We start from the raw sequence: 22,611 nt of genomic DNA, 5'->3' as shown, positions 1-22,611 counted from the left end.
TTTGGGCAAACGAAAATGCTCAAAAATACCCACAGGCACAACATTTTCTAATCGTGCTTCCAGAGCCAGGCAGTGTGTTCATGCATGTAAGAGGCTGTATAAATGTATGTAGTAGCACCAATAGTGCTCATGAATTATGGATGAAGAGGGACATTCAGAGTCAAACATTCCTAAAGCAGACCAGGCTCCCTTTACTTGGTTAGGAAAAGATAAAAGACTAAACTTCCCAAGGCAGTTGACTGGTGATTTTCATTCTAACATCTGAAAAAACAGGAATAAAGTTGATATGGTTTGAATATATGTGTCCCTTCAAAATTCATGCTGAAATTTAATCCCTAGTAAAAAGTATTAAGTGAGGACTGTAGGATGTGATTAGATCATGAGGGCCCTGCCTCCATGTATGGGGATGGTGCCCTTATAAAAGGGCTTGAGGGAGCCTGCTTTGCCCTTTTCGCCCTTCTGTCATGTGAGGACACAGCACGAAGGTATCATGTTGGATGCAGAAGATGAGCCCTCACCAGACACCAAATCTTGTGGTGCCATGATCTTGGAATTCCCAGCCTCCAGAACTGTGAGAAATAAATTTATATTATTTATAAATTACCTGGTTGAAGATCTTTTGTTACAGGAGCAGGAATGAACTGAGACAGCAGCCTGTTTCAGAAGCCTGTCTCTGATGCTCCTATTCCAACCAAAATCCTTAAGCCAGAGATTACAACCAGTAACCTGGCTGAATAATCCACAAACATGGTTTATTGTGCTTACACATTGTTACAATGTTTTTTTCTTACTGTTCTTTTGTTTTCTTGTTGAACAGCATGCCAACTTTAAAAATAAGGAGATAGCCTTTAAAAATGTTTCCTTGCTGTATTTGAAATATTCAAAGACCTGGCTCACTGGGGCCATGTTCTAGTGAACTTGGCAGCAACTAGCTGGACCTGAGGAGTGGAATCCCCAATTAGATGACCTTATGTGCTCCCTTCAGCCACAATCACCATCACTCTTTGTTATCTTATATTCACATACCACCACTGACTACCACCAGTGCCTTTCACTCTTTTTCTTTACCTCTCTTCCTCCTAAAGTCATTTGCATTTAATAACTGCTAATTTCCTGTTATTCAAGGTCCCTAGCAATTTATAATATATGTGTTTGCTTATATAAACTTGCTTCAACAGGCCACACTAGCCTAGGAGGTAGTCATTGCTTGAAGATTTATACTGGGCTGCAAAATAACCCTGAGTGTCTACCCAACTTTCAGTTTAAGTGCCTTATCCTGTGTGTCAGTGGGTTACTTTTTGCATGCCAACTCCATCATATGGTAGCAGATGCTTGGGACTTTTTGTTGATAAAGATTCCAAGGTGATCTAGATGGCCTGGAAGTACCACTAAGATTGATTAGTGATGTCTACCATGGTCACCCCAGCTGCTGCTATCCATCAGAAGTCATGAACCCTGTGCTTCCATCTCCATTTCTTTTTTTTTTTTTTTTTTTCTATTTTGTGTTTCTTCTCTGCCTCCTAATTATTCTGTCATTTCAGCCGCCTCTGGGGTTACTAAGTGTCATTTCTAAATTGTAGCTACTGACATTAGCAAGTATCTTTTCATTGGGTTTCTCCTAATTGAAGAACCTGATAAAATTGCTCTGTTACAAAATGTTCCTTTTCATCAACCACAAAACAGTCCTCCAGGACAGAGCTGAGCAAACCCAATTCTGTCCAACCCCGTCTGAGTCTAATGACCGAAGCTACTCTGAGTTACCTTATTCCCAGTATTCCAGGACTGACATCAAGGCCCCTGTTCCAAGAAGTGGAGGAGTGCAGAACTCCCACTAGCCATATCTCAGCCTCCTTAAGATGGGCCTGTGGTCCTGGGAAATCTGCTCTTCCAACCTTTCCTTTGTCCAAGAAGCCACATCAGTGGAGGGTCAGCCACAGACAAGAGGCATACAGTGAATAAGGAGGCACTTCTTGGATTAATTGGCTTAGTGTGAGAAGGCTCACTTTTACATCCTAAGATAGGAAAGTGCCAGAGGCGCCCACAAAGCTCCAAAAGCATAGTTTGCGCTCTGATTTTCTCAACTCTTTCCTGGTCTGTAATGTTTATTGTTTTCTTACAATATACACCAACCATCTTACCTCACCAATGCTAGATCCTATAGGTAACAGAAGCACAGTATACCAGAATTATCACATCCAATAGCCCCTGGCTGGCTCTAGGCACCATGAAGTGACCTTTGATTTCGTCACTGCCCCTGAGTGGTGGCCAGAAGTTACATTATGTCAGCTTACAGTGTGCAGCCCCCATGACCATTGGGGACATGAGTGTCATGCAGGTCAGTCGAGTGTCACCACCTGGAAAACGGAAGCATCTCTAAAAACAACTTCCACAGAATGCATGCATTTATAGATGATATGAAAACGTGCATATTGAATTTTCTGAAAAATGGCTTATCACAAAATAAAAAAAAAAGTATTTATCAAAGGAACTTTGGGCACATAAGGAAATAAATCCAATAGTATGTTCATGACAATTAGTTATATCAATAAAATAAAGTAGGTTATTAGTCCTTACGAGATAGCCTTAGGAAAAAATTAAATGCCCAGATCAAAAGTATGCAGCTTGACACATTTTTACAGGATTCATGAAATTACCATTTGTGTCAAGATACAGAACATTATCAACACCCCAGAAGCTTCCCTCTTGCTCCAACCCAATCAGTACTACCTCCATCCGGAAGTAACAGCTATTCTGATATCAGTCAACATAGAGATTAATTTTTCTGTTTTGCAACTTTATGTGAACCATCATATAGTCTACAGTTCTTTGCATCAGGCTTCTTGTTGTTGTTGTAGATAGCTGTAGTTGGGTTTTAAAAAATTGCTATAAGGTATGTGAATACACCACACTTCATTTGCCCATTCCACTGTTGATGGACATTTAGGTTGTTTCCAGCTTTTGCCTGTTACATGTGGTGCTTCTATGAACACTTGTACTGGGGGGAAAGAAAATGCCAGGGTTAAGGGTAACTGCCTCTAAATCGCAACATCAGTTCAAGCTAGGAAAAGAGAACATTTCCCTAGAAAGATTCTCTTACTTTGTGTGAGTCCCCTAAATGATGACACTCAGAATAAGCAGCTTTCTTCTCCTTCCACAATCCCCTGTGCTGAGGCATTTTATGTGATTGTGTGGGCAACCGTCAAAGCGTTATTCAACAAAGAAGTGCTATTCTCCCAAACTCTAAGCATTTACTCATAATGGGCATGAAGTATTTCGAGTGCTGTACTTTACTATTTCACCACTAGAGGGCAAGAGCAGCCCCACAATGCTTGGCGTTGCCAGATCTGCAGTCAAAATGATTAATCATGAAGCAAAAACAAGAAGCCAGAGGGAAAAAAGGAAGAGCTCACAAAGGCAAAATAAACATCCATAAACTTAAACTTTCCTGGGTAGAGAAGATCTGAACAATGTCACCCATGAGCCACTTTCTAACACTCGTTCCATCTTTCTTTTTCCAGTGTGCAAAACTCAATTGAATAGTCCTCAGTTGCTAAACTACCACCCAACAGGGTGGGACTAGGTGAGGCAGACAGGTCTCAGAGGGTATTTTTTAGCACTGCCTAGTTCCTTGGTTATTAGGAAGTCAAGAATCTTGCAAAGCTCCCAGGCCTCAGCGGCTCTGAACAAGCAACAGAGAGTTCTGTGACTTCTTCCTTCAAAGTAATATTTCTTCCAATAAAACCATGGTGTTTACTAAAATCAAGGCACTAATGAGTAAAGCTACCAGCCCCAACACCTCTCATTTCTCTCCTCTTCTTCCTGGGTCCAGCCCCTTCTACTTGCCACAAACTTAACCAAGATTACAGAATGGAGATGTGTTGTTTTCTGCAAGGGGAGAGATGTAGGGAAATTAATTACGAAGCCAAGTTGCTGTTAAACTATTTATAATAAATTTCTACTAGAAAAGGACCTTTGGCTGACAATCGTTTTCTTCTGCCTCGACATGACCAAATACAGTAACAATTCAAAAGGAAAACTGAAAAGCGAGGAAGAGCCCACAGCTGGAGCAGTCTGTTTTCACGTCTCCACGCTGGTGAACGACAAACTCGGCAAGGAGCCTCCTGTGTATTTCCTGTCCTCATTATCTCAGTTCTTGCTCTGAAGGGCTAAGAAGCCTTCACTGTTAGCCAAGACTCCTTCGTGCTTCAGCTTAATTTTCTTTGCATAATTTTAAATACAGATCATGTCTACAGTGCAGCAATTAATGGATAGCCTAAAGACTTATTATTTCAAACTAATTGATATGTAGGAAAAGTTTAAATAACATAACAGGGAGAGGGGAAATTTTAAATGATGTGTGCACGATGAATTTAAAATTTCTAGCTGTTGCAGATGGTAGCAAAAACATCTGATTAGTAATGGGATGTGATCAAAATGTAGAATTGATTTCGAAATCTTTCTCTTTTTGATATTCTTGAGCATATGATTGGAAGGAAGAAAGATTCAGACATTTCAGAAATGGGGTAAGAGGTGCAAAGGGGGAGCAGGTGCTTCCCCCCACTCACCCCCACCAATTCTAGGGGATTGTCTCACAAGGTGAAAGAACACCTGAGTGTATCTTGAGTTGTGCTGTTAGGTAAGAAATAAGAAATGGGAGAACAATGCCATTATTTCCATTCTAACTCTTTGGCCAAATCCCCTTCTTGAGATAAACTTGAGAGAGAAGTCTACAAAGACCCAGTTCACCCAGTTGCAGCAGAACCTATTCCAAGTCACCAGCACTCCCAGACCCAGGATTCCCTCCAAGTTCTAAGAAATGTGCTGTGATTAATCACCTCACTGACACAAAAAACCAAAAATCTTTCTAATTTCCCCATTCACATTCCAGCAAGTTTAATAGGAAAGTTTAGAAAACTCATCTGAAGAAAGAATACTCTTCAAATGGGAGAGAGCAGGAACATTTTGTTCTAAGACCGGATTGAGACCTAATGATGCTAGATAACATTTTAAATATCAGAACACAGCATTCGTAAGAAAATAGAATCTGCTTCAAGCATAAACTGTAAGAGGGGAAAACTACCTTTAAAATGTATTTTCTTCATATCAAATTCATGTCATAAGAATATCTGAATGACTTCTGGCCAAGTCACTTAAATTTTGTGGTCTTCAGTCTTTTTGGTCTTTTCAAATGTAAAATTTGCCACAGACTGGTTATTTTTTAGAACCTTTCTTCCCTTCTGTTCTCCTACTTTATTTAGGTAGCTCCACACACACATTTTGAAAATTAGATAAACAACTTCCTTCTCACTGGTCCATGCAAGACCGTATTAGTGTATTTCTAATATAATACACAACCATTAAATAATTATACAGCACAAAAACTACAATACTACTTTCTCTCCCTCTGGTACCCTGGCCTTTCATTCTCTACCCTCTACCCTTTAAGATAACGATGAATCTGAAACTTGTGCATATATATATTCCAGTTCTTTTATATTTACATGGTTCTAGAAACACATGTGCATATATATCATGCATATGTATTCCTATAACACTTTATTTTTTAATTTTAGTTGTTTTAACTTCATAAAAATGGTATCATATGGAGTATCATACTGAAATATAATATAAGTTAAAGGACCATACTGAACCTATACTTTATATAATTTGGGGGAGCCTACAATTTTTCACTTAAAAATATGTTGCTTACTTTGGGAGGCTGAGGCTGGTGAATCACTTGAGGCCAGGAGTTCGAGACGAGCCTGGCCAATGTGGTAAAACCCTGTCTCTACTAAAAATACAAAAATTAGCTGGGTGTGGGGACACACGCCTGTAGTTCCTAGCTACTGGGGAGACTGAGGCATGAGAATCACTTCAACCAGGGAGGTGGAGTTTGTAGTGAGCCAAGATCACACCACTGCACTCCAGCCTGGACAACAGAGCAAGACTTTGTCTCAAAAAAATGAATAAATAAAAAGAGCCAGACACAAAAAGTATATACATTATTATTCAGTGTATATAAAGAGTTAGAAAATATGCTATCTCGGGTAGGGACAGGATGGCTAGTGATTGAAAGGTGGCAGGTAGAGGTCGTATGGAGTGCTGGTATTGATTTGAGTGTTGGTTAAATGGGTGTGTTCACTTTGTGGAAGAAAATCCTAAGTCCATGAATTTGTTGTGTCAATTGGCTATTGCTGTATAACAAATACCACCACAAAACTCAGTGACCTAAAACAATAAGCATTTATTATTATCCACAAGCTGGTGAGCTGGGAAGTTCTTCTGGTCTTAGTTGTTCTCACTTATGTGTCTAGAGTCAGCTGAGTGTCAGGTGGACAGCTCTGCTGATGATATTGGTTGGACCCTCTTTTATGTTTGAGGGTCACTTGGATGTAGGCTGGTCTAATATGGCCTCTGCTAGAACGACTGGATCTTTCCACTTAGTCTGTAATCTGTGAACAAGCAAGTCCAGGTTTGTTCACTTGCTGGTGGCAAGGTTTCAATAGCAAGAGTAGAGGCACACGTGGCCCTTTGAGAATGACTCAGCACGGGAACAGTATCACTTTTGTCATATCCTATTGACAAAACCAAAACCCTCGCAAAAGAGGAGGGAAGAATGGAGGGTTTTTGAAAACTCAATCTACCACACTTCTCTTATATGAACTTATCTCTGTGTACTAATGAAAAAAAATTAACTAAAGTATATCTATGTATAAGGTATCTATATTGTTAAATGTTGCTGTAGTTTATTTTGACTTCTATATAGCATTGTATTCCATGAATGTATTGCACTTATCCATTCTCCTGTCAATGGGTATTTAGTGATTCCCAGCTGATTGCTATTTGAAGCAGATCTGCTGTGAACATGCCATCTCATATCTCCTAGTATGCAAACTCTCTTCCAGAATTTTCTTGGTTGTATACCAAAGTGTGGAATTACTGGGCCATAGGGGATATGAATCTTCAGCTTTACATGATGATGTTAAATTGTCTTCTGAAGTAACTGTACCACTTTACACTTCCTTCAGCGATATATGAAAGACTCTATTACCCTGACACTTGCCAATAGTTGATATTAACGTCAGACTTCCTAATATTTCCTACTAAGAGGAATATGAAATGATATCTCAATGTGGTCTAGATCTGACTTTTTCTGATCAACAAAGAAACTGACCATCCCTTCTATTTAGTTTTTTTTTTTTTTTTTTTTTTTTTTGCTTTTAGCCACATGTTCCTTCTTAAGCAAAATACCTCTTTGTATCTTTTGGTTATTTTTTTCAATTGAGTGATTGATCTTCTCTTATTACTTCATAACAATTCTTTATATATTCTCAATACTATTCTTTTGTCAGATGTGTTTGTTGTGAAACTATTTGCCCAGTTTATAACTTGCTTCTCACTTTATTGAGAATGTTATTTGAGTAAGTTTCATAATTTTAAGTATGTGAATTAAATTTTTATTTAATTTGTATTGTTAGCTTTATTTGAGGTCTATTTAGCCAATCCTTAACTACCCCAGGATCTGAAATAGATTAAGGTTTAGCAGTCAAAACATAAACTACAATACTATTTCATTTACACACACACACACACACACACACACCCCTTGGCCTGCTCTCGTTACAAGCAGTTTTGGTAATGCTGCTCCTGTGTTCATTATGAAATATTTAGGTATGGACTTGTCCTCAGTAATAGCATCTAAATATCACAAACGCAAGAAATCTAAATCGTTCTGACAAGTTACAAGAATAATTTCAAAGAACATTGACTTTTGGCACCAGACCCTGATGTTGTATAGTAACGGAAATGTTTAAATTCCAATGATAGGGCAGGGATGGCCCTGGCTAGAATAGCACAAAAATCATTCAAATCTAAATGGCATAAGGCTGCAGCAGTCCAAGTGTGATCCCTCAGGGAGTCTTGGACCTTTTCCAAGCTACAGGCTCTCTTCATCGTGAGTGTGCAGAGATTGTATGATTCCACTGGGGTCACTTCCACTGATGGGTTCAATGGACTACAGCATTGACCTTCACATGGCTTGTTTTCATAACTTTGAGTCCTAAAGGGAGATAAGGTCATAGGAATATTTCAACAGTGTAAACAGCTCACATGTCTTCCTAGCTCATTTACTTAGAGGTGACCAGATGAACTGAATATACCCTAATGCTAGGCTCATAAAATAGGATCTTGTTTTAAAAAGGGTTCCAGTAGACAAAGAAGGCCATTCCCTTTTTCCCAACTCTTGTTCTCAGGGTAGTGTTCTCAAACTCTGCCAATTTGAGTGTGCAAAAAAAAAAAAAAAAAAAAGAAAGAAAGAAACAAACAAAATAATGAGAGTAGTGGAAGTAGGACAAATCGTTCTTCTTTAGCCTCCTGACGTACCTCTTGTTTGGAGGGATAAGATAATCTCTCGGATTGCCACCTGGGCAAGGAAACTGGGCAACACACTTCCAACTCAGAAGCCCTGAGGATGGTGGCCTGCTACCTCTTTGCTGGTCCCTCTTCCTCAAGGTTTCTTCTTTGGAAGTAGGGACTGATTCTTAATTGGTTCGTCTAGTTCTAAGGCCAGCACTTAGGAAGAGTTAGCTTGTTCTTGATTGGCTCAAGAACTTTAATTAATAAAGAAGCACCAAATCTGGAATATTTATAAATAACATCTGCTCACAAATAGAACATTGTTCCAAATAATTCAGCCTAAACTTTTTCAGCTTTATATCCACATTAAGAAAATCATAACAATTACCTTTAAACTCGTGTTTCCAAAAATGTGATGTGCATGTGAATTACCTGTGGATCTCATTAATTTGTAAATTCTGATTCAGTAGATCTGGAGTGGGCCTGAAGTGATACTACTGGTCCCAGGACCACACTTTGAGTAACAAGGCTTTCTAAAGGTCTGCTCTCCCACACAGCTGAATTGAGTAACTTTTCCTTCTAGAGATGGCATCATGGTTAGCTTTTGAAAACCTTTTGATTTTTTTTTTTTTGCTTCAGTCTTCTATTATTTCAAGAAAGCTGGCTATTTTTTCCATCTTTCTGAATGTTTTAAGAATCTCCTTCTAATTCTGGAATGTTGCTCAGGTATTTCTTGTTGAAGTCTTTTCCACAGGGTAGACTCTGGCGTGGGGTCTATTAGAGAAAGTTAAGTGTTGTCAAAGGTGATGGGTTATTCAACTGAATAAATGTTTACTAGAATATGGTGAAACTTGGCAAACACAATGGGAGTAGGAGAGGGAAGGGAAAAAAAGATATAACATACCTTTCTCCACTCTACCTACCATGATAATACATATTAATTTTGCCTTTATTATTTCTTTATTGTATATAAAAGCTTCCACTAACTTTCCATTCTAGGGAGTCATTGAGAGAATACAAATATGTGGGCTTCTTGTTAAAGCCTGATAGGAGAAGGGATTATTATACATAATTGGAGACTGTGGAGTCAGAATAACTGAGTCTGAATTCTGACATCATCATTTACCAGCTGTGTTGCTTAACCATAAAATGCTCATAATATTTATTCCAGCGAATAATGGGAGATTTCACAGAGGTAATCCATGCAGATAATCCATGCCAATCATTTAACCTAGTGCCAGGATATACTAAATGTTCAATAAATATTTATAGTAGTAGTCATTGTTATTTGATAACTATTACAGAATAGCTCCCAAGGGCCTACTGAAGAAAAGCTTTGTGCTTAAGACACTGGCAATAAGTTCATTTCCATGTGGTGTAACTTGAAGCTTTGGTTTTATAGATTAACTCAGAGACAAGTCCTACCACAGTGATTCACAGTTCCTGAATTCATAACACTGTACATATCACTGATTTGGCAATTCACCTTATATGACTAGCTCATGTTATTATTTTACTTTGCCTTGGCTCACTAATTATATTTTAAGTTTCTAACCTTTAAGAGGTAACAGTTTTATACTATTCAAGACTCCCCAAACCAAATACCACAGAATCATTTGTTTACATTAGTAGGTCCTTGATAAATATTCACTAGTTATTTCACTGATTAATTAAAGTAATCCATTCATCTCCACAGGGATTCAGGCTGGCTGAATCAGGAGACACATCTTCAGATCTATTCCTCTTTGAGAAATTAGTATAATGTCAGTGCATTCTCGTGTGTTTCTTGAATTATGATCTCCCTGATGCCTAAAGAGGACTCACAGGGAAGAGTTCATATACTGACAGAACAATCATTAATTCGTTTTCAAAGTAGTTTTCATTTGAAACTAAGTAATTTCAATCAGTTTTTTGACTTTCAACTCAGTGCTGTGACATCATGGTAGACATAACTTTCTTGGAGGAATCAATACCATCATTATGTCCGTGTTTGATTTGACAGACAAATATTGCGATTTTATTCTGTTGGACATTTTCCAAAGAAGTTGGTTACTGATTTATTAAATAAATATACGTATTTTAGGGTAGTGGAAAAAGAAGGTGAACAGAAATTAATGGGTGAGCAAAGGTGAGGGAAAACCAAATCACCAGTTTTCCTTCTGATTATATTTTAATCTAAAAGGCTATGTTTTAAATCAGGTTGTATGTCTTGATGAGTGCATTTCTACTTGAAAAATGTTGATGGTATTTGTATCCCAAGTAGGAAATGCAAACATACTTGTATAAAGCAAACAAGTTTATCTTGTGTGTTTGTATTAATATATGATCAAGGCACAGGAAATGTTAGTAAAGAATCATGCACTTATAATGTTTGTTTGGGACAGAACAAAGGATAATTCATTAGTTGATGAGGTTGATCATTTTCTTTGAGACAAAACATTTGGTTAAAAGGCAGGCTAGTCCAGGTATCATGGCTCATGACTGTAATCCCAGCACTTTGGAAGGCTGAGGCGGGTGGATCATCTCAGGTCAGGAGTTGGAGACCATCTTGGCCAATACAGTGGAACCCCATCTCTACTAAAAATATAAAAATTAGCTGGGCGTGGTGGTGCATGCCTGTAGTCCTAACTACTCGGGATGCTGAGACAGGAGAATCACTTGAACCCAGGAGGTGGAGGTTGCAGTGAGGTGAGATGGCGTCACTGCACTCCAGCCCGGTGACAGAGTGAGACTCCTTCTCAAAAAAAAAAAAAAAAAAAAAAAAAATCAACTTGGGCAATGTAGCAAAACCCTATCTCTATAAAAATCTAGAACTTAAATAAAATTTAAAAGGCAGGCTGATGAAAACAATTTAATTAACTTGATTTACTGGAAAACATTGATTTATTGGAAAAACAACGAAAATGTACATTGATTTATTGGAACTTGACTAACTTGACTTATTGGAAAACATTGAAAACATACATTGGGACAATTGGATATTAGATATTTATTTTAATGCAGAAGACTTTTCTTTAAAATTGTATTTCCTTTAAAAATAGGCTGGTATTATGTTATTATTTATTATTTTAATGCAAATCTATTTTCTTAAGGATACCATTTATATTTCTGCTACTGAATACAGCACAGTAATATATTTCCTCTTGTAGAATACATTTAGTCTTGTTTTGATGGGATAAACTGCTTTTGAATATACTCACTATGTCATGTATGATTTATTTATTTAAATTTCAGTATAATTTTTCTTGACAACCTGTTCTTTCAGTTGAAATGTTATGTAACAAAAACACCAGGACCAACTGGCATTTTAGTTTATCCGTCTATTCCATATGCTGCTGGATGAAGCGGAAAATGAATGTGTGTCATCACTGTGCTGGGCACATTTTATTTGCAGCCTATCTTTTCTCCTGTACATCAATTTCTCTTCTCCATTTGGAAACAGCTTCTTAGCAGGTTAGGTCTATAGACCTTAACCTGAGTGATCACATATAATATACCAAGAATCTAACTGGCTACGGTTAGAGTCAGGGACCAAAAGATATTCAAACCTACTTGGATTGCTGCTTGAATGTAATCACTTCAAGTCCAGGTAGAACTATTTAGACTCAGAAAGAAATGGATATTTTTTCAATCTAAACATAGTGATTGGGTAATTTATGGTAAATCTCCAGCCCAAGCCTTTCATAAGCAAGTCAAATAAGGTCAACATGCATCAGGGACTAGGGCACATCAATCCAGAACTACGAGAAAACCCTGTAATGTGTCCATTCAATATATGCCAGCTAATAAATTCAAACTAAGGACTAAGTTAAGGTCTTCATTTGGGTTCCCCCAGAAGCAAATCCTGAGACAAGGATTTGAGTCTAGTGGTGTTTCTGAGCAGTGATCCCAGGAAACCAGCAGGGAAGTAGAGAGGTGAAGCAGGAAAGGGAAGGTAACAATTAAAAGGTGTGGCTTTTCTCAGACAAGTTACAAATGTGGGCAACTGGTGATCAGTCCCACCACGGAATCCTGGGAAACCGCATAGACTAAGCACCTTAGAGTTATTTCTTTTTTTTTTTTTTTTTTTTTTTTTTTTTTTTGAGGCGGAGTCTCGCTCTGTCGCCCAGGCTGGAGTGCAGTGGCCGGATCTCAGCTCACTGCAAGCTCCGCCTCCCGGGTTTACGCCATTCTCCTGCCTCAGCCTCCCGAGTAGCTGGGACTACAGGCGCCCGCCACCTCGCCCGGCTAGTTTTTGTATTTTTAGTAGAGACGGGGTTTCACCGTATTAGCCAGGAGGGTCTCGATCTCCTGACCTCATGATCCGCCCGTCTCGGCCTCCCAAAGTGCTGGGATTACAGGCTTGAGAGTTATTTCTTGCACAGGGTGAGGGAGCTGGAGTCTATATACACCAACTGAGCAGGTACTTTCAGCCAGTTTTGCACCCTGCGAGAGAAAGCAAGCTGTTGAATTAGGACAGTCTGCATGACAGTGGTTAGGCCAAAGAGCTTTAAACTGGGCACTAGCAATCATTAGCTTCAAACTGGATGAGAAGTTCCCTAAGATTATAATGCTATAGTCTCCATAATTCAAATTTCAGTGGCATTAAACCCACACCTGTGTCTGACAATAATCGAGTATGTTTGGGTTTAGAAAATTTGTAGGGACATGGATGCAGCTGGAAACCATCATTCTTAGCAAACTATCACAAGAAGAGAAAACCAAACACCACATGTTCTCACTCATAGGTGGGAACTGAACAATGAGATCACTTGGACTCGGGAAGGGGAACATCACACACTGGGGCCTATCATGGGGAGGGGGGAGGAGGGAGGGATTGCACTGGGGAGTTATACATGATATAAACGTTATGCACATGTACCCTAGAACTTAAAGTATAATAAAAAATAAAAAAGAAAAAAAAAAAAAAAAAAAAAAAAGAAAATATTTTCCAAATCTGACACTACCTTTGTGGCAAGACTTAACCATTAAATACATGAATGATTCTCTACAATTCACGTAAATGAGAATCACCGGCAAGGCTTCTTCAAGCTCTAAATCAATGGTTCTCACTCTTTGGGATTCATCAGAATAGGTAGGAGACAATAAAACACAGATGACTGGGCTCCCACCCCCAAAGCTTCTGACTTAATAAGTTTGGGGTGAGCCTGAGTACATGTGTTTCTAACAAGACCCCAGATGAAGCTGATGCAGCTGTTCCAGAGACCTCAATTTGAGAGCTTCTGCTCTGTATAACCTCACACACTGTACTTGCTCCTGCCCTAATCAGTTTTGTGTTTTACCGTTATAACCAAAAGTAGTACATTATATTCTTCAGACAAAGAAAATGTTAAGAGGCCTTGATTTTCAATCTGCTTCTAATTGAAAGAGTTAAGCAAAGGAAGTTTTTTCTACCTCTGAAGAAGGCAAACCACACAAAGTTGGAATCTTCTATCCAGAGTCGAAAACCCTATTATATTTATAATCATTTTTTATTAACACATATTGAAAGATGGTCATTCATAGCAATAACTCATAGGTAAGAGATTAGGTTGGTAGGGTTTCTGAGTGGCATTTTACATAGCACTATGAAAAATTACGCCCATGATTATCTTTTCTTATTGATCACTGATATGTCCAGAGATATCTTCAACTTTCAGAATGTTTTATTCTTCTCGGCATACAATTAGACAAAATATTTCAGTTTTCAAAAAACAATTCAGAGTTCTTATTATTTTTCCTCTTTTAGTTATTTTAAAATTTGATTTGATGTGTGCAAAGAGAAAGGGGGAAATGATGTGGTGGGCCTTTGATGAAGTTAAGTGGCAGTCGCCTGGACAAATGTGCATAAAGACTGGCATTTACTAATATCCAGCTCTTCTGGTCTTAGGTAATTTCTATTCTGTGATGCCAAGGAGAGGTGGTCACTCCCTCCTTTGTGTTACATTTGTATGTTGCATATAATTTTCCCATGTATATTGCAGTGTACCATGTATTTTGCATATAATTTTTTTTTTTTGGAGACAGAGTCTCACTCTGTCGCCCAGGCTGGAGTGCAGTGGCCAGATCTCAGCTCACTGCAAGCTCCGCCTCCCGGGTTTACACCATTCTCCTGCCTCAGCCTCCTGAGTAGCTGGGACTACAGGCGCCCGCCACCGCGCCCGGCTAGTTTTTTTGTATTTTTTAGTAGAGACGGGGTTTCACCATGTAAGCCAGGATGGTCTCGATCTCCCGACCTCGTGATCCGCCTGTCTCGGCCTCCCAAAGTGCTGGGATTACAGGCGTGAGCCACCGCGCCTGGCCTTTTGCATATAATTTTCACATCTCAGTGTAGCACCTTACTATGTTATGTTTCACATTCTCCGACTAGTCTTGGGACTTCCTGAAGCCAGGGTTGTGTCTCACTCATGTCTCTATGCCTAGCACCTGTGACAGTGCTAGGTTTGTAGAAGTACACTTGCTAAATTTTTGGATACATGAATGAATGAATCAATGAATGTGTGAGGGAGAGAAGGCCACAAAAAGTGAGGAGATGTAAATAGAGAATGAGCCATGAGTCAGTGGTATTGGCCGTTCAATCCAGTATTCTGAGTATTGCAGTATGGTCCTCATGATTTGGAATTAGGATGGTTCTACAGCTAATATGCCAACCAAGAACCAGAACAGGCTTGTTAGAACTAGAACCTAGAAGACTTTTCCTGTCGCCGGTAAGATTCGTTGTAGCTTTCTCCAAAGCCGTTTACCCCTGTGCAAGTGAGGGTGCTTATGATGCATCACAATGGCTTCTAATCTCCTGGGTTGAGTGATCTGAAAAAACCCCAAGTTTTGGGAAGCAGCACCAGAATTATATGTGCCAGGATATGGTTATCTGATGGGAAGAAGGAAGGAGAAAGCTGGATTTAGCAGACCAGCTCTGCCTTGTAAATCTAAGCAGAAGAAAAATGAATAGTGTTTTAAAACTAATTTGCAATTGTACTAAATTGAAGTCACCCATTCCTGTCCTTATAACAGTAATTTCACTGTGGCCATAGGTATTGTATGTGCCTTAATCCAGTGATAACAATGGAAGAAAAGGGAGATTTTTTTTTTTCATCCTTGCACTTCCCTTGTAGAGGAGAAAGAGATAAAGATTGATGGAAAGTAAAAGTGCCCCTGGGCTTTATAACACTAGCTCTTTCTTTCTCATAGTTATAAGGTAGTTATAAAGTACTCAAGATTTATTGTTAGGATTATTCTCTAATTTCACTTAAACTTCAGAATAACCAAAAAGGCCCCCAGAAATTTAAGAGGCCATCCTTATTGCATAAAAATTGGCTAATAAAGATTAATCATAAATAAGAGAAACACTCCTATCTGCATGTATATTCGTCATTCCCCTGACCTCAAGATAAATCATACAACACAAAATATGTATGTGAGAATGTACTGGTTAGCATAATACTAGCTGCTGTGACAAGCAGTATCAAAATATCAATGGCTTCATATAATAGAATTTGATTTCTTTTTTGTACAACAGTCCAATGTGTTTCCAGTTGATGAACAGTTTATCTCATCATGGCAATTCAGAGAACCAGGTTCCTTTCATAATGGGGCTCCATCATCCCTAGGATCTTGCTGGAAAAGGGAAAGAAATAGTAGAGATTCCCCATATGTCTCCAAAATGCCCTGCCCTAACTTTTCATTGGCAAGAATTTTTCAAATGGCCATACCTGGATAAAAAAGTGGTAGGGAGGACTTGTAAACATCGTCTCTGGATTTGGCAGCTGCACCCAGGAACAGCAGACACCGTGGACAGGTGCATGCAAATTTTGACGATACCAAGTTATTTTCTGCAATGTAGACCAAAATACTGGAATCCAAATCTGCTAAATGTAGAATTATTCTAAATTGACTGCTACTCACAAAGACCCTAAAGATAAAATCAGTAAAGTGATGACTTTGTATTCCAAGTCACCTCTGTAGACCTCTTCGAGAAATGGATCCATTAACAAAAGGATCTGGGCTAGAAGACTTACAAAAGAGGATTTCTATAAAAACAACTTGCTATTCAGCTTGTCTGACTTTTCATTCCAAACCCAGTGTGTTTAGCACAGTTACATCACCACACTTACATGACGAATAAGGACATGGGAAAAGAGGGAGATGTCCAATATTCTCTAGCAGATGCCTTTTATTCAAGAATAAGATCAAAAATTTACCTGGGGGTATGATAGTTGCCTTGTTAAAGACTTGAGACACCAGCGCAATGTGGTTAAGTCTCTACTAGTGCAACAAAGAAAAGGATAGAGGCCAGTCCCTGAATGGGGAGGCCCCAGCAGACTTTCAGGTGGTTATCTATCAAGTCCAAAGACAGACAGATGGAATACATTACCCAAATACTCCAGAAGTTGCAAATCGATCTGCATGGTGTTTTGTAAATTTCTAACTTAAGGTAACACTGACAAATTAGAAGGTTTAACACAAAATCCAGATTTCTGGATTCTTTTGAAAAATCAGATGTGGCACCTTGGGCGTACACTTTCATGTGGTAGTAATCTAGTTAGAAGAATGGGTGTCTGCTGTCTGTAACCATCCAGCCCTTGTCACTTATTTGTCTTTTGATCTGGCCCTGCCTCAGTTTGCTGTCGCTGAGAAATCCCATCATCGTTTTCAGCTTCACCTTGGGTGGAGAATTCAAGCACAACAATCAAGCTTCTCAAAATGCCTGTGAGGCCAAGAAACAAATGCCTAGTTTCCTTTCAGAAAAAATTGTAAATACTCACTCTAAAACCACAGCAATTTAAGCAGGAGACATAAACATCATATTTAGAAGGAGGGACTATGTAATTAGGACATACTCCCTTAAGCATCAAAATCAATTATCCTGATAAAACCCTAGGACGGCTAACCACTCTTGAAATATACATTTATAAAAAGAAAAAGAAAAACCAAAACTAATTTTAGGTGATCGGGAGAAGGATGTTCTCCAGGGACATAGCTGAGTTCATTCTAGGACATTTGATACAGCCTGTCACTTGTTTTGTTAATGCTACGCGCAGGCTTTGAGTCGAGAAAGTGGTTGTAGCTCGGGCTCAAGTTGGGTAATTACTAATCCTTGGTTAATCTGAAAAGGAGTTAGCATAAAGGCATGCACCAATGAGGAGACTCTGATCCGAGCTGAGGCCCACACAAGGGCAGGACCCCCACAGGAAAAAGCCTTTGGAGATCCGAGACTTGCTGAGGAGGCTGCTTCATGGGACTCCAGGTTCTCTGAGATGGTTGCTTGCACCATCTGCGCTATTGACCTTGCTTCTAATGTGACTCAGTGTAAGAATTTAATTCATAATGTATGTTCAGTTCTTTCCTGTTGGTGGCATTCCACCTGATTGAAAAGAAATACATCCTTCATCTCAAAATAATTAGCCTTTGAATGGCCTTTTATCTCAATTGCCCAGAGGTCTTTTATTGATTTTTTTCAGGGTTTGTGTGGTTAAGAGAATGGGGTTCTTCTGGTGGTGTCTTTCTTAGCCTCTCTGGAGTAGGCTGGCATGCACTTGCTCCTCATGTGAGGCTAAATCAGAAGCCACAAAGTAGTGACTTGACTCAGTTGGGCCTTTTATTGGACTCTTGGAATATGTTAAAATTGCTGAATTTGAGTGTTTTATACAAGAAATACAATTCCACTTGGCTATAGATTCCACTACTTCTCAACTGCCTTATACCAGATCTCATTCAGAGATCTGTGTTGTTTCTTGAGCCCCATAGATATTTGAGTTCAGAGACTCTGAAATTAATGTACATGTATTAATGATACATGTAAGGTCCTGGGAACAGTGCCTGCCACACAAGGAGCACTTCGTTAATTTTAATGTTTCTATTACTGTAGTAAATAATTATTTTATGGTTCTATATTTCCTTATTAGCAATTTACTAGGTTGGTTATAATCTGAGAGTTTTTTTTCTTTTTCTTTTAATCTATGATTTTTCCTTATTCCAGTTTTCCATTTGCTTGTCTTTTTTTATGGTATCTGATTCTTTATAGAATTATTCTGATTAAATTAGACTGTACTTAATGGAAAACAGAAAAACAACTAGCTGATCAAATAAACATTTCTTAAACTGAAGAATAACACAGAGGGAGTAAAAAAACAGGATTTTCCAAGTATGACAGACACAAAGAAAAGCCCGTGATGATTTGGAAATGTGCTGGGCTAATTGCAGCTGGTTGAGGGTCCTTGTTGTTTTCTATAAAACTGTACTGTATTGTTTAGAGGACAGCAGGTCAGTAAGACCCTGGGCCACGGGACCCATCTTCAGCATCACTTTTCAGTAAAAGACAATTCCTGATTATTTTGTGAAAGCAACTTTGAAATCCTAAACATGAGAGGAAAATACATTGGAATGTTTTGTTATTTTCCCCTCAACACACAAGAATATCAGGTTCCTGAGATCTTCACACATCCTGTTTTTACACAGTGAACATTTGGCCTGGAATGGTGGGGATGGAGCCCTGGATGGGAGGCAAGAATTTATTTTATTTATTTATTTATTTACTTACTTACTTACTTACTTTGAGACAGCATCTCACTCTGTCACCCAGGCTGTAGTGCAGTGGCACCATCTTGGTTCACTGCAACCTCCGCCTCCCAGATTCAAGTGATTCTCATGCCTCAGCCTCCCAGGTAGCTGGGACTGCAGGCGCCGGCTATCACACACAGCTAATTTTTTTAAAATTTATTTTTAGTAGAGATGGGATTTCACCACGTTGGCCAGGCTGGTCTCAAACTCCTGGCCTCAAGTGATCCACCCACCTTGGTCTCCCAAAGTGCTGGGATTACAGATGTGACCCACTGCACCTGGCTAGGAGGCAAGAATTTAGTATTCAGATCTTGATTCTGCACCGAACCACTGAAGTGAGGCTTTAGTCTCCTCACTTCATGATTGATGGGACTTGATGAACAATGTGCTGAATGTTTACTCTCTCAAGATTATAAAACAAGTCTCTTAAGCTTCCTTACCCCAGAGCACAGGATCTTCAAAGACTTAGAACATCTTTTGGTATTTCAAATATAATAGTAACTTTCTCTTTGACAAATGTCTTTGGGTTATTATCTTGATTATTTATCATTTTAGTAAAATCAAAATTGGTTTCCTAATTCACAATCATTTTTATGCCCAGCTGAGTCTTCCAAAAGAAAGCATCTAACTAAAAATAGAAAACTTCTAGGCCTTAATCGCAGGCCCCTATAAGGAGAAAGTACTCCAGTGCTCACACAAAAAGTTCAAGACTGAGAACCCACATATTAGCTGGACTGACGTGGCCTGCTGAGTAGCATAATTATTGTCCTAAATTGTAGTATAAGTTGCTTTTAGGGTAAGTGGCTTGGGTATGTATATAAAACAATAAGAATTTTGCTCCTGGAAAATGGTAAACAACTCATTTCATGTCAAGGCCACAGAATTTAATGCATACTTTTGAAAGAAATTATAAGAGTCATGGGGGAAATGCAATAATAATACCATATCACAGACACAAAACTTCACTGGCTTACAATAATAAACATTTATTTAGTTCATAAGATTGTGGGGTTCAGCGGAGCTTGGCTGAGTATGGCGGAGCTTAGCTGGACATGTTCATCCATCTGTGGTTCCTTGCGGGTCAGGCAGGTGTCTCTGCTGATCTTGGCCATCTTACATCTCTGGGTATCAGTTGGATGTTGATGAATCTAGGATAATTTGGGGTATGTGACCAGGATGATTAAGGTGACTCAACTCTTTTCCTTGTGTTAAATCTTCTACTAGAGTAGTCCAAGCATGTTCCCATGGCATGCCATAGGAATAGGAGTGAAAGCTAATAAGGGCTTTTTTAAGCCTCTGCATGGACCACGACTGCTAACATCCTATTAACCAGTGTCATCACATGACCACATCATCTTCAAGGAATGGAGAAATAGACTCCACATCTCTCATAAGAGAAACTGAGAATCATAAAGCAAAGGCTGTGGATACAGGGAGGAGCCATTAATCCAGTCAATCTACCACGGGGGAGAGAACTGACAGGGTCCTGGTCCTAGTTTTGCTACTAGCCAGCCATGTCCTTGAGAAAGACACTAACTTCTCTGGGCCACAGATTTTCACTAAATAAAAGAAAGGATTTGAGTATAATTACTAAAGTCATTTTTGGAAACATCTAAGTCATAAAGAGTTTGACTATATAATTGTTAAGTGTTCCTTTTCCATGTTCCTACAGTAATCTCTAGACACCTGTGAGATGATTAGAAATTTGAAATGTATTTCAGGACTCAGAGGAGGTATAAAAGCGTGGACTGTGTTAGGAGTTTTCCTCTATGGCAGTTTCATGGAGTATATGCATATATACAGGAGTTCACACCTAAGATCTATGTCAGAATGCATTTGGCTTTTGACTTGAAATAAAATATAAAAAGGAAATTCATGTTAGGCACTGTGCTTGGTAAATCATATGGTCTCTAGCTTCTGTCTTTCCTCTTTTGTTGATTCAGTATTTGGATCTACTTAGCATTTTGCCTACCTTGTCCTTGACTCCTCCATCCTTCCTTTCTAGCACACTTAGCAACCCTCATTCTGTCCTTCACCCAATAGCCTCCAATGAACACTTTGAATCTAAATCTGACCATTAGCATTCCAGAAGTCTGAAGATACAAGATCTACAAAAGAATTGTTTAATATTCAACTAGACCCTGAAGTAATGTTGTTGAGGAAGGAAGAGGATGCACGAAAGGAGAAAATTGTTGGAAGATCTTTGTCCAAAGTGGTGCTGTTCACAGTGTGGTTCTTAGACCAGCAACAACAGCATCACTTTGGAGCTTGTTGGAAATGCAGAGTAGCATGCCCCAAGCCAGATCTTCTGAATCAAAACCTGCATCTTTTTTTTTTTTTATTATTATACTTTAAGTTCTAGGGTACATGTGCATAACGTGCAGGTTTGTTACATATGTATACTTGTGCCATGTTGGTGTGCTGCACCCATCAACTCGTCAGCACCCATCCATTCATCATTTATATCATGTATAACTCCCAATGCAATCCCTCCCCCCTCCCCCCTCCCCATGATAGGCCCCAATGTGTGATGTTCCCCTTCCCGAGTCCAAGTGATCTCATTGTTCAGTTCCCACCTATGAGTGAGAACATGCGGTGTTTGGTTTTCTGTTCTTGTGATAGTTTGCTAAGAATGATGGTTTCCAGCTGCATCCATGTCCCTACAAAAGACGCAAACTCATCCTTTTTTATGGCTGCATAGTATTCCATGGTGTATATGTGCCACATTTTCTTAATCCAGTCTGTCACAGATGGACATTTGGGTTGATTCCAAGTCTTTGCTATTGTGAATAGTGCCGCAATAAACATACGTGTGCATGTGTCTTTGTAGTAGAATAATTTATAATCCTTTGGGTATATACCCAGTAGTGGGATGGCTGGGTCATATGGTACATCTAGTTCTAGATCCTTGAGGAATTGCCATACTGTTTTCCATAGTGGTTGAACTAGTTTACAATCCCACCAACAGTGTAAAAGTGTTCCTATTTCTCCACATCCTCTCCAACACCTGTTGAAGTCAGAACCTGCATTTTAACAAAATCCCCAGGTGCTTTGTGTGTAGATTATCTTGTCACTGTTAATGTGCATCCATCTGTGAAATTAGCCATAGATTATGAAAACAGAGTATGTGAGAATTGTAATCCCTCCATTGTAATCTATGGCTAATTCATGAAAGTAAATGTGTGATAATTTAGTTTTTATATATTAAAGTAGATTCAAAGTTGAGATTCATGTTTTCTATCGCATCTACATACTTTCACTGTATACCTGTAGATTGTGTAGGGAAAAGGGAAGTTACAGCTAGAGAGCTGTGTCTCCCCAGTGAATGTCATCTATTATATGTCCAATGGAGGAAGTGTTGAGAGCTTCTGCCCAAGATAAGGATAATGCTAAAGATATTAGCAGATTCTACAAGGCTCAATTTTTTAGACTAATGTCCTTCATAAAGTATTCCCCGTATTACCTTAAGGCTACAGTACAGTCTTCATTTTCAGTATCCACAGTCCATTTTGTGTGTAGCACTCATTCAATCCAATGTTTTATTTTCCCCACTTTCATTGCTTCTCACCTTGGAAGGATTTTGATTTCTTCAGTCACCACAACACCAAACAGAGCCTTGCATGAGTCAGAGTGTTCAAAATACCATTTATTGACAAATGCATCAAAATCAACAACAAACCAGAATATAGTCCCAAAAGAGAGATCCATCAAGTGCCATAA

General features: G+C 38.9%; 1 protein-coding gene across 2 annotated transcripts in view; it reads left to right on the top strand.

Annotated features, from left to right (window-relative positions):
- Positions 1-22,611, top strand: part of PLCB1 (phospholipase C beta 1) — a 763,475-nt gene that overhangs the window by 721,757 nt on the left and 19,107 nt on the right. The window lies entirely within an intron of this gene.

This window comes from Trachypithecus francoisi, unplaced genomic scaffold, assembly GCF_009764315.1.
Source record: "Trachypithecus francoisi isolate TF-2019V2 unplaced genomic scaffold, Tfra_2.0 Lachesis_group21, whole genome shotgun sequence".
In the NCBI taxonomy this organism is placed as follows: domain Eukaryota; kingdom Metazoa; phylum Chordata; class Mammalia; order Primates; family Cercopithecidae; genus Trachypithecus; species Trachypithecus francoisi.
The sequence above is the reverse complement of the archived record's forward strand: the minus strand, read 5'-3'. Positions and strand labels throughout refer to the sequence as shown.